The following is a 20,317-nucleotide window of genomic DNA, read 5'->3' on the forward strand; positions in this document are numbered from 1 at the left end:
TTCTTTCACCAACCATCTCACCATCATCCAGGTAGCTAACCTGCAGAGTGTCTCTCCGTGGTTCTGTTGAGTCTTACTTCCATCAGAGTCACACATCAGCAGCCTGCAACGCTCTGATTGTGCTTGATAGCCTTTATAAATGAGATGAGGTGGAAAAAACACAGTTTCAGTGTGTATGGGTTGGATCCGTCTGCAAGATAAGCAGAAACAGATACTTTGATACAGATTTGAAAAACAAACTGAACTGTGGCGCTCATACTGGCAGCATGCTGGAACAGCTCTGTTACTTTAGCTCTGATTTCTCTCTTGCAGATTTTAGTTTAGAATCATTCTGGTTGAATCACTGCTTGTTTTTATTCCCTATAGTTCTGGATTCTCCAGATGTCCCACAAAGGGAGTGTGACGTGTGAGGGCCTTAAAATACATTCACAGGTGTTTCCCCATAAGCTTGCCATCATTATCAGTTTCCCATCCTGTCATAAAGTTAAAAATGCTAATTTACTAAATGCAGAGCAGATGTATTAAAACTGAATTTGAAGGAAGTTAGAAGAGTTTGTCTAATACTGAATTAAATTGAAATGATTCAACCAAGTGTCTGTCTAAGTTATTGAGGATTTCATTTGACATATTTCAGGAAATAAAGTCTATCTAGATAAAACTGTAACTCATCCTTATTAGAGACTGGACTCAATCCTTGATGTTAAGATTTCAAAGAAACAGACAGACTTACTTGGTATCCTAATCTGGTAGTGATTGAGAACAGTAAGAGCCTCCACAGCCTCCGTCTTACTGTCAAACTCCAGCAACCCAGAGATGGTCTTAGAGGAGGCTGAGAGGAAGATGATCGACACGTCACTTCACACAGGAAAGTCCAGGCAATTCATACAACTACAAAACAGCACTGGTTTAAAAACATGCAGCAAAATTATATGAACCCAATAATATGATCTACTTACGCTTGGCGTCAAACATCTTGAATTGATGAAGCCAGGCACGTCGTGCTCCCTACACAGCTGCCAAAAACATATTGTTCCAAATAAATACAAACATGTGACTAGCTACCACCCACAGCTTGTTTAAGCCATGTTGAGCCATGAATCCTTTTCGCTCTCAGTAGTGATGATGCCATTTGTTTATCTACAAATAAGATTATTTCTGAAATCCTAACACTGCTGCATCCAGATGTCAAAGAGAGTAAACAGGTACTGGTGTCTCAGCTGGTTATGTCCTGATGTGGAGATTCTAGATATTAAGGTCTGAATATGACAATAATGTTTCCCACTGTAGGACGGTGGTCCTCCACTGTGGGAAATGCTTTTTTTATGGTGTGAAAAAGACTTTGTGCCCTTCTGGGTTTCCTGTTCTTTTGCATGTTTGTGTTTCAGAACATCAAACCAAAATATATAATAATTGGCTGAGTCACCTTTAGCAGCTGCAACCAAGTGTTTTTATGATAACGTGCAGAGAGTTTTATCCACCTTCCTCTAGTGTCTCTGTAGAGAGACACTAGAGGAAGTTTGGCCACTCATCTTTGCAGAATTATTCTTTCAGCCATGTCGAAAGGTTTTCCAGTATGATCTTGCCATTTTTGTCATGCCACAGCATCTCAATAGGATTCAGGTCAGTCTTTGGATAGGCCACTTCCACATTTTTATTTTAATTTAGCTTTTCAGGAGATAAGGTTTCCCCAAAATTCAAAACTTTGGAAATGTTTTCACCATATGTGGATAACGGCTCTCACCCTGGTTCACCGGAGACCCAAAAGCTTTAGAAATCGCTGCGTAATCCTTTCCAGACTGATAGATATCTGTTATTTTCTTTATTTTTTTTGTTCCTGCATGATGACTAGCTTTAGAGGGCCATTTGGTGCACTTGAACTTGTCCTCCAGGTCCTATTAAAGTGACGTCTTTATTGAGAACAGGTGTGACAGTAATCAGTAAGCAGTATTGTACCTTGAGCAGCTGGTCCTGGGATATACAGGGAGGAACGTTGTAATAGTGTAGCACAGCAGACGGAGGCTGGATGATGTTCTTGGAGGCTTGTCCAGCGCTGCTGAAGCGGTTATTCCTGGTCATGGCGAAGTCCTTGTAGCTGCTGCTGCCCATCTTCTAACTCAAACACCTGGCTGGGAATCACTGCGTGTTGCTTAGAGACACTGCACCCAACAACACAACAACATTCTCATCTGTCCACTTATTACAGGCTGAAACATGCTAATGAGCATGAGTGGATTAGAGTTCCTCTCACCAGACATTGAGTCTTTTTCCAAACAGCTTGATACTGTTGAGGTGTGTGATGGCTCGGTCCACTGCATACTCGTCTCCCATCTCCACCAGCGCCGTACCTGGAACGCTCTTCATAAACTTCACCTGGAACACACACACACACACATGCACACACGCACACACACACACAGACGCACGCACACACACATAAACACACACACACACACACAAAAAAACACACACACGCACACACACACACGCACGCACGCACACACGCACACACACATGCAAACACGCACACACACACACACACACAGACGCACACACACACATAAACACAAACACACGCACACACACACACACACACACACAGACAAACGTCTGTAATGTTAAAGTCAAAAGAAGCGGAAGGGCTGCAGCACATTTCAAGAAGTGTAAGGTATAGTAGACACAGAAAAAGACAAATAACAGGAAAAAACTGGACAGGACATTTTATGTAGTGGTAAAGACATTAACCTAAGAAAAGTTTCCTGTTTTCCAAAGACACAGCACTGGTGTTCCCAAAGACATTTTCTAATGAATATTTTGTTTCATAAAATTTTGTAACAAATTTGACAGTTTGGATAGCTTCTGTCTGTCGAAACTAAAAGAGTCTTTTCTCAAAGCAAAAATCACAGTGAAACCATTTCTTTATGACTTAAGAACTAACATGAATTAAAACAAACCTTCAAAAAACAAACATGGTATTAACATGTATTCCTACCTTCTCTATGTTACCATAGAGACAGAAGAGGTTGAAGATGCGGGTGCAGTTCATCTTGGATGGATGGAGGCCGCTCACCATGGCTACGGAGCTAGGGGCGTGGCCAGAGTAGGACGGGGAAGACTGGGGCAGGGGGTAGGAAACCATGTCTGGGACATCCACTGAGCTGAGCTTGTACCTGCTATTGCTTGTTAGAGGCAGCAGGGGGCAGGCCAGGCCTAAAGTAATAAACAGCATTAGCCACAAAAATGAGCCTCTGGCCTTAGGGTTTTACTAAAACATCACTTTCTGCTTTTGTTGTTTAGATGAGCTGCACTGTTTTAATCCTAATAATATACTAGCCTGAGATAAAATCACACATTTGCCTCTTAAATCTCTAATAATATATAGAACTTGGTAAAAGTATTCACACCCCCTTGAACATTTTCAGATTTAGTCAAGCTGATATCATTATGTTAATAAATGACTGATCTGGTGCCAATGCTGATGTTGATGCAGATATTTTTAAAATAATAGTTTTATTAGAAGGAACACTCCTCAACTGATCAGTACGACGGCATGTTAGGGCCAGCGTAGATAGACAAAAACAAGACGGATAAGTTTCTGCCAAAAAACAATCAGAAATTTTGAGATTCTTTTCAAATTTGGGGTTTTGAAAAAGCAATATGCAGCCCGCTAAACTTCTGAATTGTATTCCTTTCTGCTGTATGAAAGTTGTTCACTGAAACTGCTTTTGTCCACAAAATGTGTGAGCACATCAGTCAGACGTTAAGTGATGATGAGAGTGGGTGTGGAAATCTTACCATAACCATTGTCAGCATAAGATGATGGGTGTTCTCCTAAAATAGCCTGCTTTTGTCTCCCTTTCCCACGTTCTGAAACATACAAGCAAACACATGGATCATTAGAAAGTCAGCACAGCCCTTCCTCATCCATCTGAGGCCAATACGGCATGTTGCTGCTTTCAACAATTCAAAAACTTGTTTTGTGAAAACTGATTTAACATGGAGCTTTCCTCAACATAGATTAAACCCTGTGTGGCACTACTGCTGGAATTCACTTCTGGAAAATATTCTTCAGCATAAAAATCACTCAATCATTTAAATTATGAAGGCAAAATAGCTTCAGTTCAAAATTATTATTATTTTTTATCATTCCAGCAGGGAGAAGAGGTAACTCAACAGCTGGTAGACAAGACACATTGTCTTGATTTTAAATCAGCAATTCAAGATGATTTAAATTGTATCCTTATTTATTGAAACAACATAAACTACAGAAATGTTGTGTGAAAAATAGTCTACTCCATCATTCAGTAGACTGTGAATCCAACTTTATCTGCAATAACTCAGTAAACAACTTTGGACTCATACCTTGCTGTGTAACATGCTAACTGTAGCTGATGAATCTGAGGCCTTGTACACATGTAGCCAGGCATTTTAAAAATTAATATTTCTGCTGTATATTTTAAAAAGTAATACGCACACATTGGAGCAGATTCAGAAAAGTTTTTGTCCACATGAAGTTGAAAAAATCTGCCCCAGAGCTTTGCTTTAAATATGCCAAACATATAGGGGGCAGTGCAGCACAAAGGTAATATCTGTAAACCAATTAGATTGCTTCAAAACAATCAAAACTTTGTTAAAAATTGAACACGGTGTCACAAGGGTTGTTTGTGTGGGCAGACAGACATATAAGTTGAAGTACCTTAAAATATCATATAATAATATAAAGTTCATAAGACAAAACAATGTCAATTGGGAATGATGTAAGCAAAGTATATGGATATATTGGTGCATTATTTGTTGCAGACTGCAATGCACTGTGGTACATCACTAAATCTCCGTTTTCCCATGTACACACGCACACACAAAGATTTTTTTATTTATTTTGTTTATACGCTCTACATCTTTACAGGGCCTCTGACAGTGTCACTCATTCCAGCAAACATTAGTGTCAGTATAGTGAGATGAAAGAGAAAACAGCTTGTCTTACCTCGTCTGACCAAGTATGGTTAGTGTAATCCCCCTCTCATTGTCATTCTTTATTACATTCAGACGTGTTGGCTGTTGACACAGAAATAAAACATATTAAGGAACCATGTAATGGTTTTACTTTTACTGCACCATATCACACACAACCCCACATATACATAGTATGTATGTATGTATATATATGTATGTATGCATGTATACATTATATATATATATGTAATTAGAGTTAATTACAGGCGTGTAATTAACTCTGAGTCTGGAGCTTAGGGGTACATGGCAACAGGTAGAAGAGGGGCTCTAGAGACACTGTGAGGCTCCGGCTGTGCCACCCACAGCAGTGAAACAAAGGTAGGAATGAGGAAGACGAGTCAGGGCATGTGTGGATATCAAGTCATTGTTCTAAGCTAATACGGGCACAGTAATTATTTTTCACCTCATTCTTCACCTAAAACTTTTGTGCAGCCAATGCTGCAGGTCTGGCAGTGTGGTGTAAATGTTACAGCTTTACCCATCATTTTAATAATTCCCATTTAGGTTTAGATCACATCTGATGGTATTAATACAATGGAAACAGTCTTAATAGATAAAGTACCAGGACTGAGAGGAGGGAGTCAATCCACCTCATCATTGTCTGGAAAATCTGGAAATTCATTTATCCAGCAGATAAAAATGTGGAACTACAGTTAACAGCATAATTAAGTGGAGCCATTAGTGATGACTCATTGTATGACTCATGTATTGCTTCTAATCTAAAAGTGTCATTAAAGATCAATACATCTGTATGGATAGTATTGATACTACCCATAAGGTGAATGTGCCTCAGTAAAGATGTCAGTGCATGCTCAGTTTTAACTTGAACTTACAGCAGTCATGCTCTGTATGTAATTGATCAGAGGATTATTGCTTTATGAGTCAGTGTGATTATTATAATCTCTTAATAGCTCATCATGCTGGTGAGTACAAATGCTGGTGGGTGCTTCAACAATCCTAAATCCTGATAATTAGGGTTTCTTTTTTTACCTGTGCGATTAAATGTTTTGGTTTGCAGTAGATAAATATAAATTCTTTAATAGATGATGGATTTAGATATTACTTTTATATTTTGTCTTCTAAAACTTATAAAATTAGAATTATGTAAATTATCTGTAAAAGGTGCTGTGATTCCATTGGCAGATTATTTCACATATAACATGAAAAAAAATTATTTTTGTAAGTGAAATAATTCATCAGTGGAACTTGGGCTTTTTCAAATCTTCCTGAGAAGTTACATGCAAGTAAATTTTGTGCCATTTCAAGTGTACTAAGGTATTTGTACTAGAAACTAGACCAAAGATTTTGTGTTTTTGCACTAGATGCATTTGATGTCCTTTTTTGAGCTTCATGAAACAATAAAAATAATTTTAGAACCAGATGCTTTGATGCATAAATAGAAATAAATGCATAAATAATCTATTCTTCAAACCTCCACTGGAGAATCTGCAGATCTTCGTAGTCTAAATTTTAGCTGTTGAAGAATGCCAATCGACCGAGTCGATCAGAATCGTAACCCGGAGGTCAGACCAAGCTGGTATCAGCCAGTCAACTGATATCAGCTCGGTCAGCAAAAGCTGCTGATGTGTTTTCTGTTTCTTACCCTTGCATATTCAATCTTGAGTGTACAGCAGCCAGCATAAATGTCAGCTCCATTTAGCGCTGCTTTGGCCTTCTGGGCACACTGAACTGACTCAAACCTGGAAGAGTCACATTAAGGAACACAAACACGTCAACGCTGCCCAATCCAGAGCATGCACATCACATTTCATCTGTTAGAGCCTCGTGTTTAAGTGCAGCTACTAGAGTCAGAGATCCCCATGCAACAGAGCAGCAGCCAGCAGATCTCTGTGTGGTTTTAGATGGATTATGTGTAAGAAAAGGTGAGAGCCGGGGCCGTTTCTAAAAGGGTGTGTTTGAAACGACAGACAATAGGTGGAGGGGCTGTGACTCAGACGGGTGTGGTTTGAACTAAGCCGCCAGAAACAGAAAGAAACAAAGATGGCAACATAGGGAAAAAACATTTCTGGATGAGCAGAAGACTTTCTATGGCCCCGCCCACTTAGATGACCAAGGCATGTAGATGCAGTGACCCCTGAGGAAAAGGATACTCCACCATGGCCTGGATTCCATTTCTCTTAAAGATGACGATCCTCAGCACGCTGCCTATGGGGTTACACACAGTGTAGAGAACATCCTGGACAAAAACACAAAGAAATTATTCAGCGCCACATACATTAGTTTAAGAAGAGCATAAATAATCGTCACTAATGTGTTTTGTTAAAACATACTGTAAAAAACTTTTACCAACATTTATAAGTTGTTTAATTATAAACATTTTTAGAGACGTCTGTTTCATTTCTTGTCATGAATGCATATCTAAGTTAACATAAAATAATTTAGATCTTAATTTGCCAGGGTATGAATACTTTTGGGCAGAAATTATGAATATGATCTGCTTTAGATTCCAAAGTATACACAATAGATTCCAGTTCTTCTCAATCATACGACTTTGGTTTGTTGAGTTTGCAGGTATGTGCCTTAAAGTCCCACCACAAAATTTCAATTGAATTAAGATCTGGACTTTGACTAGGCCATTGGTCTAGTTGTTCTGTCAAAAGAAGTGTTATGTCTGGGGAATATAACACTTCTTTGAAACAGGTTCAATCCTTTAGCCCTCTACCACCATGTAGAATACTGATTTTGTGTGTGTAGGACCACAATGTATACATTGTGGTCCTACATCTTTACCTTGATCCTCCATCTCTACCTTGGTAGAGATGTATTTTCATCATTTGATGAAATACTAATATTTCCATCATTTGCTCCATGTCTCACCTTTTTCTCTCCTCCATATTTCCCATCCATTTCAGTACAATAACACTAGAGATTATAAATAAGGTTTCCTACTTTCGACTGAGCCATCTCACTGCAGAATGATGGACTTAGTTAAAAAATGTCAATGTAATCATTTCTAATGTCATTGCTGATGTCTTGAAGCCATTTATGAATTTGTTTTTAAAATAACACTGATGCAAAAGCAATATTAACTGTCTGTTTCATCTTTCATCTTTATAGGGAGCTTAAAAATGCAGTAAAAACTAAAATACACACACAATCTTGTGTGTGTGCGTGCGCACGTGTATATCTGTACTGTTAAAGGTGAATTGGAGACGGGTCTGAGCTTGTCCATCTGACTCATCACATAGCCGTAGGACCAGCTCCTTTCCCAGACTGAACTATTGTTCATCTCCTCTAACCAGTCAGTTCAACAAACAGTTGTGAGCTCTCTCACCACCCCAGGTGTGAAGAGGTTCACTACCTTTTCTCTAACCACAATGCTTTCCTTCCTCTCACATTTTTTAACAGATAACATCATGCCTGACTTGGTCCAACACATATTATGATTTTCTAGAATGCAGATAAAACCCTGTAGATGGTTCAATCAGCAGATCTTGTGTCTGACAAACAGAAAGTGCAAAGTTTGTTTTATCATGTTTATCTGTTTTATACAGTAACATGCAAGTGTTAACAGCTAAGTAATCTAAACTGGTTCTGCTCTTCCGGTACAAGCCTCAGGAAGTCCTACACACAACCGCCATTACTTACAACTTAGGCTCTTGTTTGTCACTATTGGAAGAAACAACAACCAGCCAGATGTGATCAGAATGAGTGGTTTCCACTGGGTGTAATGCAATGTAATGTCAACCAATGTGAAGATATGCAGTTTTAGTTTGTCTGCTGAGAAAATATGGAGTAAATTCATAGTATGTCACTAGGCAGTCAGGGACTACAACCAGCTGAATCTGACTCACTGGACTGTTTTAATCTTAGTTGGTTCCTAAATTATGTTCAACAGTCAATTTACATTTTAATATTCAGGTTTGAACATCCTGAAGAAACAGCAAAGTTTTTCCTCAACCCCTCTTCCTTTAGAGACAGACAGTGATGGTCTTTACATTAACTATCAATCAATCATCAAGACTGCAAACACTCCAGGGCTTCACATGCAAACACAAATCATCTGTTACACAACTACTCTGATCTTCCAAAAGATCAAAGTAGGAATACAGTGAGTGTTCTGTGGCACTGGTATGTACCAGTACATACCAGTTATGTACCATTTATGTACCAGCAACAATCAGACATGACTGTAAATGTTTAAAATGAAGGCGTGTGTGTTTACCGTTGTGATGGGGTAGAGTGGGTTCTGGATGGACAACAGCAGAACCTTGTTGCCGCTGTTTGGGTTGTCAGCGTTTGTTGGTCTGGTGATTCTCTTCGATGTGGAGTAGTTAAAGTAAGCCTGTTGTCCTAGTTAACAAATCAGTCAAAACACGAACACATCAGATCAATGGGACCCAAGTCCATTATCTTTAAACTGGTTGGTAATTAGACATGTGAATGGTAGATGGATTCAATTTACCTGTAAAAAATGCTAAGTTACTGATTTACTGTGTAATGTCTTTTATGACTTTGTAAGTTTGTGTTTTGTGATGTAAAGCACTTTTAACTGCTGTGTTGCTGAACTGTGCAATACAAATAAAATTGATTTTTTGATTGATTGAATTTTCAAAGCATCTTTCCAATCATATAAACCACTCAAAGTGCTTTACACTACAGACTCATTCACCCATTTTCACTAACACCCACAACTACACAACTATTCACCAATATGCAGATCAGTAGGCAGCTTGAGGCTAAGTGCCTTGCCAGAGGCACATTGACATGTAGCAGGAGGAATCAAATCTGCAATCTTGCAAATGCAAACCTCAATCATCACCATCATCCAGCAGTAATCAAGTTGACGGCCCCTTGACAGAACTTAATCCAAGAATATACACCAATACCTAAAGTTGAAGACTAACAATTGGCCAACACTGACTTGTGGTCCTGAACATGTACTAAACATCATTCAGATTTCTAACTGGATAAGACATTTCTCTCCACAAATATCCAAACCATTTAGTGTTGGTCTTAAATCTCCCTTTACAACTCAAAATAAAAAATTTCAAAAGATTTAAGGACAATTGTGCGCTTCATACAAGCCAGAGTTCTCCAAAAAATCCCAGCAGAGGAAGAAGTACCTGCGATGTACACCGGCTCTTTCGCTCCGCAGGACACACAGCGATCAGCACTCTCCACTGCAGAGAACTCCACCAAGGCCTGACGCTTGAAGGGCATCATCATCACATAGCTGGAGAGAAAAAGAAAGAAATATATGATAGGAAAAGACAAGCACACACTTCGCTCTCAGATCTTTTCAATTTTATGACATTTTTTCTGGATTTCTGCAGAAAAAAAGTCAACAGCATCTTATGCAAACATCTCAGAACAAATGATTTTGTATTAGTGACCAAAACATTTGATTGTGCAACGGCTGGCAACAAAAAGGAACTGGTCCTCAGTATGAGTTCTGTTCAGCATGCCATGGTCCTCAGTGGTTGGCACTGCTTTTGTGTTTATCCACTTGATTATTAATGTATTTAATTGCCTAACTTTGATCTGCAGCAAAGTTAGACACTCATGGTGTCAATAATTTGTTATAGTTAAATCAACACAATGAGGCCTGTGATTTTGGGTCTGAGTCCTCACTTCTTTCTAAAAGTCTAACTCAAATATGTTTGAGATTCTCCAAGAATGATTGTAAAATCTTTAAGCACATTAAACCTACAATAAGTTACATCACTAAATGAAGTTTGGCAAACCCAGTAGGGATTTCCTGGCATTTGAATCCTTTAGCTAAACCCATTCAGGAAGAGAGAAGAACTTACAAAAGATTCAGAAAAATCTCATTGGTCAAAGACATCAACCAGTGGAAAGGAACAACATTAAAAAAAAAAACAACAGTAGGGTTGGCACAATATGAACATTTTAAACTCCATAACGACAGACATTCGAAAGTCATTTTCTATTTATAGTGCTACCAAACATTTGAACATTTTTATTATTTATAATTAAGAATAGAAGTTTTAAATGTGGAATTGAAATGTGAAAGTGGTTCTCTCTTTGACCATGACCATTGCACAAAGAGTTTTCTGTACTTCACCATTAATTTAATCTAATGATGTGGTTAAGATGAGACATGAATTCAGCAGAATCTTTCAGACAATGTGTAGTGTCAACAGCAGAAACATGCACTCTTGTTGATACTATACGTGCCACAATAAGCAATAATAATTAATTGCCGAAATTTCATAATTTACATTAACATGATTTATAAGTTTTCTCTTTTCTCTCTCTCTTTTACCAAAAACGATGACAAAAGTCTCCAGTCTGGTGCTTTAGTCTCAACTAGTCCTTTGTTTGGCTGACAGTTTGTATGTTTTATTTATTTTGGAGATTTAAAATGTCTCCCAGTTCCAGTGATAAATGTACAATAGAATTGAAGTTTATTTATCTTTGAGAATCTGTTCTTGCATTGTCATGCCATTACCACTATATCATTTGAAAATATTCTCAAAATATTACTGCAGTAACTTCTGACACAGCAAAACATGCTGCCAGGCCTAGAAACACTGAAATTTGAGTTTTTCTTATCTTTAAACCATAACCATCAAGATACCTAAAGTCTTGAAATATTTCCTTTTATGCATCTCTCTTTGAGTTTCACTTTCTCATGAGTAGCAAAAAATATTGACATTTTTCATATTTACAGATTTTTTAAAGCTATCCTACAGAAAAATAGTCAATTCAAACCAAACATAAAGGCAAATTCCAAATCTAGCACATGCATAGCAAGTTGATCGTCGTTGTCAAAGAAAGTAACTCCATACTGAACTTGAACAGTCAAGTTCTGGGTATCATTCATATTGGTTGAAAAGTTTTCTGTCTGAAGCAATCCATCAACATGAACATGGAAGTGATGTGGAGTGAAGATCAGTTCAGTCCAGGGCAAGGTTCACAACTAGACAGCTGAGAAACAATAACAGGAAACACATGATCTGCTAGGTTCGTGGAAGGATGTTGTTATAAAAGTCACTTTTATAAAATTATGTAAAACCATTGTGTGCTGCAGGCTTTCAGCATTCACAAACTTGATAGGATTTGAGAAGACAGAGCAGGTAAAACATTAAAAACTGGATTCAATTTTTATTTATTGGTCCCTTTAAAAGTTGATTTTAAGGAAATGGAGATTCTGTTTTAAGCCATTAAACTTGATAAACTAAACATAATGAAAACCTCTAATCCTTCAAGGTTTAGTTTTCTCTATGATCATCTCAGATAAAAGGGCGGTTTAAATAAATCTAGTTTCTCAACATTCACAGTTTATGCTAAACTGTGTGCATAATTTTATTGGGCATATTTCTTGTATGTATATTTTCTTGTATGTTTTACTTTGTAATTCAGTTGAGTGATATTAGCTTAGTGAGGCTGTTTAACTGGAAAGTTGAATCATTTTTTATAATAAACTAATATTAAATGGAAGTTATCTGTCATTATTTTTCTGAGTAGAGCTGGTTTTGGACTTTTAACTTCTTTGATTGTTATTTTAATACCAAAGCAAGTAGAGAAGCAACAGCTGAAACTGAACTATTTGGTTGTTTATTTTTCTGATAATCAGGTGGTGCCCTGACAAAGTAATTTTGATCTAAATAGCTAGTTTTGTTAATAATTGCCCTGTGTAATTATTTATAGTCATTCATAGCCAAACCAGAGCCTATTGCTGCACAAGATGGTAAGCAATATTACTGTCAACAGTTACAACAGTGTAATTTTTGACACAAACATCTTTGCATACTTTAATAATGTGGTGTCTTCTTAAATCTCACACTTTAAAACAGTAAACCCTTTGCTCCTCCTTCTCCATGATGCAATGTTTCTAAACTCTCTGAATAAAACACGTTGGGCCCAGATAGTTCTCATTCTGCTTGTGCTTTGTGGTTATTTCATGTTTAAAATTAGTGTTTGGCTCTGTGAACCAGATTTTAGCATGAATGTCAAACCGCTGTTAAGAGCACACTGACAGGTTCATGCTGTGGCATGTCTCCTCTAGAAGTTGTTCAGAACGTATGTTTTAATGCGCAAAAGATTTATACATGATTAATTGCTTTTATGTCTTTCATATAGAGAGTGTCCGTCCAGAACCTTTGTATTCATGCATTTCTGGTTTGCCTGTAAATCTGATGCACAAGCGACATTTGCTAACAACAGCAATTGGCGACAAAAATGCTTTTCTTAGCCCACTGGGGATTCATTTTTGCTTCAAAAACCAATCTATGGAAAGTCTATTGTTGTGTTCAACTTGTGCTAACTTAGCTGTTATCCTACACAAGCCTAAAATGTCATCTCAATGCTAAGCATGTCGCAGCAGAACAGACGTCCAACACTAATGTCAGAGTCCACTGTCCACATTCCAAAAGGCGTTCCATGAACAAGCAGGAGTTATTGAAACACTGGGAAGCTGAATGGATGGAATAACACGTTGCACAAATCTGAGGAAGAATCTGAAGATCAGATTAAAAACAATATATATCTGAGCTCATATGTCTATTTATTCAATTTAGCTGCAAAAGGGGTTTTTGAATTGAAAATGTTGCTTGTTTTGTTCATATATGGTTTTTGATTAAAATGCGATTAATTGTGATAAATTAATTTTATCTTGCAATTAACTGAATTAAAAATTTTAAGCAAGTACTACCGGTACTACTAAAAAACAAAACTTTGTAAACTTAAAAATAGATTGCAAGAGAGCAAAAAATTGAATAACATTTTTTTTTATTAAAAAAAAAACACTAAAACTCCTACAGTTCATAAAGACACTTCCACACAGAGCATAACTGTATAAAATTAATTTACTACAAAATGCTAAAAAGGGAGAAAGAAGGCCATCGGTGTAAATGGGCCAGTCGGCTCTCCCTTTTGCCAAATCCAACTAACGTCCCCTTTATCCACCGGCTCTACTTCAGCTGCTCCACAACACAATTTGTGAATTCACCCGTTCATGACAGACTGACGAGTTTGGCTAATGATTTCTGGTTATCAAATGATGTTCCAACTTCTTTCTATTGAAAGAACCTTTAACTCTATTAATAATAAATTATTGATCCTAATTAGCTGCACAAGTCGAGCTTTGATGCAATCCCTGTTGCACAACAGTTGTCTGTGCTAAAACATAAGATGTAAAATACTGATTAAAAAACCATATCACCTCTGCCATTGAAATAATTCATTCTGAAGTCATTATATTACAGGTGAGGAAAAACTTATTTTGAAAGTTGTTTTATAATTCTCCAAGAGAAACTGGCACCAGCTAGTGTTAAAGACGTTCTTTGTTTATGCGTTCAGCTGAAAGTGGGGAGCGGCTGAGTCAGTCTGTGTGAAGTTATGCAACACCTGGAGTAGACCAAGATGTCCAGCTGTCACAGACCATAACAAAACTGAGCATTTGAGTAAATCTCAGATATTAGTAATGATATTAATTTCTGTAACTGTCTTTAGGGGTTTTTCCCTCCATTTTCTTAACAGAACTGACTGGTCAGTGTTTTGAAATTAACCCCAGTTGCAAAGCCTTCACTGAGTTGGTCCTGAGAAGCTGCCCAGCTGAGGTTGCCATGGTGATATATCAGAAATGGATTTATTTATTCATGGAGACAACCTGTAAATGTCAAGATAACAAGTAAAAATATTGCAATCCTATTTCTTATTACATGTTTCACATGCCTTAGACATAAACAATTAGATTTCTGAACCTGTCAGAACGTTTTTAGCAGTGAAGCCAACATGAAATATAACTGTTGTGATGGGCAGACTCATTAATGAGATTTTTCTCTCTCTGGCACACACACACGTATGTTGGTCTTGCTAGCTTTATGGGGATTTTCCACCGACTTCCATTAATTTCTACAGCCTAACCCTATCACCTTAGTCCTAAACCTAACCCCTAACCCAAAAAACAACATTTTTGGGTTAGGGGTTACATTTTACTGCAGTGAGTCACCACAACATAATATAAAACACAGAACCAGTGGATGCGTTCTCACCATATTGGTCCAAATTTCTTCAGGGCATCGATTAGGTCTGCTTCCACCACAGCCTCACAGAGACCCCGGACATGGACCACCGGACTAGGAGAGATGAGATGGGAGTCTTCGCCATTATCCTGCAACACAGTTAGCCACATTCACAGTAAAGCTACTTCATATCTTGCTGTATCATGCTTGGCATCTTCAGTATCCATTTTCTGACTTTATTGCCACAAAATAATATGGTCAGCAAGACAAATAAAACACCCTGCAAAAGTTCAATTTTCACTTTCTTGTAAATGATATGCGGTCTGACAGAGATCTTCAAAGCTCTATTAGCTTTGAAAATCTAAATCCTTTTGACTTCTGCTGTAAAGAACAGCTCAAGATCAGACTGAGTAGATAAAGTGTCTGTAAATAATCAAGTCTTTCCTCAAATTCTCAAACAAACTAGCTCTATGCTTTGACTAAGCCATTTTTCAAGACTAATAAACACAAAATTAAATATTAGCAGAACAAATCATACAGTGATATTGCTGCTAAGGAAGACATATGAGGAGGAAAAAGAGGCGTAGAAAAGGACGGGTGGCGTGTCAGAGCCTAAGATGATGTCTAGACCTGAGCAATACCTTTCAGAACAGAAGCATAAACCCTTAGAGAGCACTAGATAAACTGTGCTTCCACCTAGCTTTAAACTAGACAAAGTGATGAGAGACCAAAGGGCTCCAACCAAACCGAGACCCAGGTTTCGAGACCTAACTCTGAATTCAGGCAGACGAGAGTTCACTTTTTGCATAAGAGTTCGACAGCATATTCATATATCCCGAAATGAACAAGACTTTCTAGGAAAACTAACTATAGTTTTGATTAAAGCAGACTAAGAACAGTTGGTGTGAATGCATCCTTAAATGAAAATCCAACCTTATAATGAGCTGGCCAGATTCTAGATAATGTCCAGGGACTGAACCAAGAGAAAGGTTCAACAACTGGACTCACATACACCACGAGTCGACTTATGCATAGGTCACCTCCAACGGGATTCTGTGGTCCGCTGCACATGATGGGGATTTCCCCGGGCTCCCACTTCAGCCTAACGGACTGTGAAGTGCACAAACTCACAGTATGTCCATACTACTCCAAAAATTCTCCAGGTTACACTTCGAATGTACTATTCTGTATTAAGTTTCGCTATCCATCAAAACAGGAGGAACTGTTCTTAGTGCATTAAATGCTAAGATCCAGCATCTAATGCATCTTCCAGCATTAAATGCTGGAAGATGAATGGGGGACAGCTTTCATCTTCTGAATGGGGGACAGCTTCTCCAATGTAGCCATGGTCTTCTTGGTTGCTTTTCTGATTAATGCTCTCCTTACCCAGACTGTCAGTCTAGATGGATGTCCATGTCTTGGTAAGCCATCCAGTCTCTATCTCAAGATGACGGATTGACTCTGGAAAATGTTCAAAGTTTGGGATGTTGTTGTAGAGTCTAGCCCCGCTTTAAACTATATAGGCGTATCAGACTGAAGCAAACAACAATTTCTACGAAGAGCTGAGCAGCATCTAAAGCCATCAATGAAAATCTCTGGAGAATTTGACCAAATCTCTCTCTGTCACACTGCACATAGTTTATCTAGTGCTCTCTAAGTGAACACACCACACTGAATGTCCTCTGTGCAGTTCTTTGGAGATGCTCATGGCTCCTCTCCTTGTCCTTCATGAGGAAAAGCAAGACCACACAGTCTGTTGTTGCTTGTCACATGTGGGTCCACCCACTCACCCACTGTTCAACAGCAACCTGTGGGCAGAGGAGCGATGAGAAGGTCATCAAAGAAGGATGAATTTAATTTGTAGAGAGAACCTTTGAAGATGCCTCACCATAACAGTTTTTATGCCAGAACGGAGTGCTTGACAAGATATATACGTGGGCAAACATCTTCCCCAACAACATGGTGAGATCTATTATTCTTAGAGGAGAATACTCTAACCTGGCACCGATTCGCTCATCACTGGGTTTTGAAAAAAGGGTTGCATTGGAAGTTTTTAGACCTCATTGGTTTCAGTTCTGATCAGTCAGGCTGAGGTTTGAGACGTTAGGTCACAGTGAGAACAGCTAAAACCATTAAATTGCACGTTTAAAACGGCACAGAAGAGGACTTCCTGTGTCTATGAGGTCACCTAGTTCTATATCTATTAGTCTAATCACTAGATAATCTTGATCAACGCATCTAAACCATGAACGTTGACATGTTCAGAGTGTTACTAGTTTATAGACTCTGTTGAAGTATCTTCAAAAATCCAGTATCAGCTTATGTGCAGCTGCTGTGACAATTGGTCATCCCCTCAGGTGACGAATGCCCCATTATGTCTGTGTCTTGGTTGTGTCTTTTTGAAATCAAAGTAAGAAATGAAGCCAAACACGTTCAGTTTAATTTAATTTCCATAGAAGTATTGTCTCTTTATAAGAAAAGCCTTTTTGATTCAATATCTCACACATTCCAATGGAATCTTAACATCAAACAGTGCAATAAAAAGTTTAGAGAAGAACTGAACACCAAAAATGTTGTCCCATAAACTCAGTTGATTGAACTTGTTTTAGAAAGTCACACACCTCTCTAAGTCCCACAGTTGACTGTACAGGTCAGAGGTCAAATACCAAGCATGAAATCAAATGAATTGTCTGAAGACCTAGAATCTCTATCTCTGTAGCCATCAACTAATCAAGCCTGGATAGAAGAGTGGTCGAATGAAAGCAACTCCTTTATAAAAGGCTCATGGCACCCCGACTGGAGTTGATCAAAAAGTATCAGAAGGACTCTTAGACCTGGAGAAACAAGATTCTCTGGTCTGATTAGCCAAAGATGGCCAGACTTGAATCTAGCTGAACATCTCTGATAAGATCAGAAAATGACTTACAGATGTTTCCATCCAACCTGATGGAGCTGGAACAAAACTGCAGAGAAGAACAGACCACGCTGCCTAAAGACGACTGGCGGATGGAATTGGTGCAAAAGGTGGATCAATAAAGTAGTACTAGGCAAAGCTGTGAATAGTTTTGTAAAGTGATTTATTGGTTTATATTTTAAGAAATTTGCAAAATCTCAAAAACCTTTTTCCACATTGTCATAATGGAATTTATAGAATTGAGGAGAGAGACTGATATGGCTGTAACACAACAAGGGCGTCCCGTTGAAGGTTAAGTAGTTAAAACATTTATTTACTTTTGCAAATTCAAATTCCATTATGTCATTCAAATTACATAACAGTTATGAGATATGCTCAAGAGCAATAATCTCTGAAAATCTGACAATCAATATTTTTTTTAAAGTGATCTTTTTGACTCTTGAATGTCTTTACTGTGGAGACATACATCTGTCTTTTCTTCAGACACACACAGTTGCTCTATATCATCTAAACAAATAAACTTGAGCTAATCTGGCAGTTAGAGGATGAAGTCATCCTGGTTAAATACACATCCAGCATCACTCTGCTCTCCTGCTGCTTCACTTGACTCGACTTTATAAGGTGTGAAAATGTCATTTTAATTTTAGTGACATGCCTCCTCTCTTTCACGGCTAACAATGTGCATGGTACACTAACAGGACATAATTTTGTACTTGATGGAAATGTGATCTATATTGTTACTCTGTGTTTTTGGCGAATTGGTTCAGAGGAACTTTTCAGCAGCTTTATAGCCAAACCCAGACCAGAGCTTGGTTGTTCTCCTTCTTCCTACACACAGCAGCATCCTACTCCAGTGAAGGCCAGGCTGCCTGCCAGGTATCTCCTGTTCTGGGCTCTACCGCGGAGCCTGGATGCCTGGATGCTGACTCCATCAACCTGCGTGATGATGCAGTCAGACCCCCTCCATGGAGCAACCAGTGAACGGCAGCTGGCGCACACACACACACACACACACACACACACACACACACACACACACACACAGCAAACCAGAGGCCACGCGCACGCGCATGCCAGCCTATGCGGTGCTGCTCGGTTCCGTCAGCTTAGGTAATAGCATCCCTGCTCTCCTTACCTTTCGTCCTGAACCGAACTGCCTGCCGCTCCATCGGGCCCGACTATCCGTCTCTGCCTCCCCGTTACCGGGCAGCGACCCGCTGTCCGAGTCCTCACCCTCCTCCAGCTCATCCTCCGCTCTGTCCTCCTTCTCCTCCAGCGGCGGCTCCTCCATTTTCAGCCGCTTGGCAGCTCTTCCGTACACCCCGTCCTCGCGCTGACTGCCTGCTTCCACCGTCGACATGTTCGCGGCTTGCGGTAGAGCTGTCGGGGAGCGGGGAGGAGAGCCTCTGCTGTCCGTTGCTCCTACACGTCCATTCCAGTAGTTGTCCCTGTCTCCACTGCGAGCAGCCTCCCGGCCTGCGCGTCTCCGTGTTACCTGTCCCGCGTTGCGTCACCGGTCCAGGCTCCTGTCTGATTCACAGAGGCTCTGCGACGCCACAGATTTCTGAGTGTGGAGGTGTGAGGGGTCCGCCACATCCCGCCCCGCGCGCCTCTTATTATTGGAGAGTGTTTTCAGCGCACTGGAAACACGGCACGTGATTGGTCGATGCTAGGGCGTCAGCGGCTCCCAGTCCTGCAGCGGGGGACCAGAGACAGGAATGATGGCAAAGATTCAGAGGCGGACTGGAAACAGTAGAGGAACAAATTAAAGGCATGACACTTGTGTTGTTGTAATAAACAGTTCACTGAATTATTAAAAGGAAGTGATCCATTTAACTACATTGCTCTAGACATAAAATCATTTAACTTATGTAAGGATCAGCATTAACCTAAACATACTTTGGTTGGTATTAACCAACGAATGATTTTATTTTATTTTTTTTATGTAAAAAAAACCACGATAACATAGCAAAACAAAGGAACTATGAACATGCGTGTGAAAAGAGAACAATACCAATGTGAAGCAATCAACTAACTGCAAGCTATTAGGAAACCTAAGAGGAGGTTGCAAGCATTGCCTAAGCATCTTGAAGTGATACAGGAAGTGCAAATAAAGTTGACAGACAACAGGGGTAATTCATCTGGTTTTGTGTTGAGCCCAATCCTGTACAGTTTGGGTGATTGATTCAAATGTTTCTGGGCTCAACCCGAACCCAGTACCTACAGTGACACTGCCTGCTCCTCCAACTAAAGTTGTATGGACAACATTTTATTACCAGGTAAGAAGTTCATGATTTCAAGAGTCTGTGTGCATGTGTGTTTTATTTACCAAATACATTGTCATAAAGCTCACTCTGTGTTTGTGATCCATTTGTATACAGCACTCTTAATAAAATATCAGCTCCTCCTTCATCAGTGGCCTGAAAAAAAAAACACCTTA

The 20,317-nt window shown here is 39.1% G+C and overlaps 1 pseudogene; it reads right to left on the reverse strand.

Moving 5' to 3' along the window:
* Positions 1-19,574, reverse strand: LOC129356559 (heterogeneous nuclear ribonucleoprotein L-like; annotated as a pseudogene).
* Between the last annotated feature and the right edge of the window lie 743 nt (positions 19,575-20,317).

Source organism: Poeciliopsis prolifica, unplaced genomic scaffold (genome assembly GCF_027474105.1).
Source record: "Poeciliopsis prolifica strain line A6 unplaced genomic scaffold, Auburn_PproV2 SCAFFOLD178, whole genome shotgun sequence".
In the NCBI taxonomy this organism is placed as follows: Eukaryota; Metazoa; Chordata; class Actinopteri; order Cyprinodontiformes; family Poeciliidae; genus Poeciliopsis; species Poeciliopsis prolifica.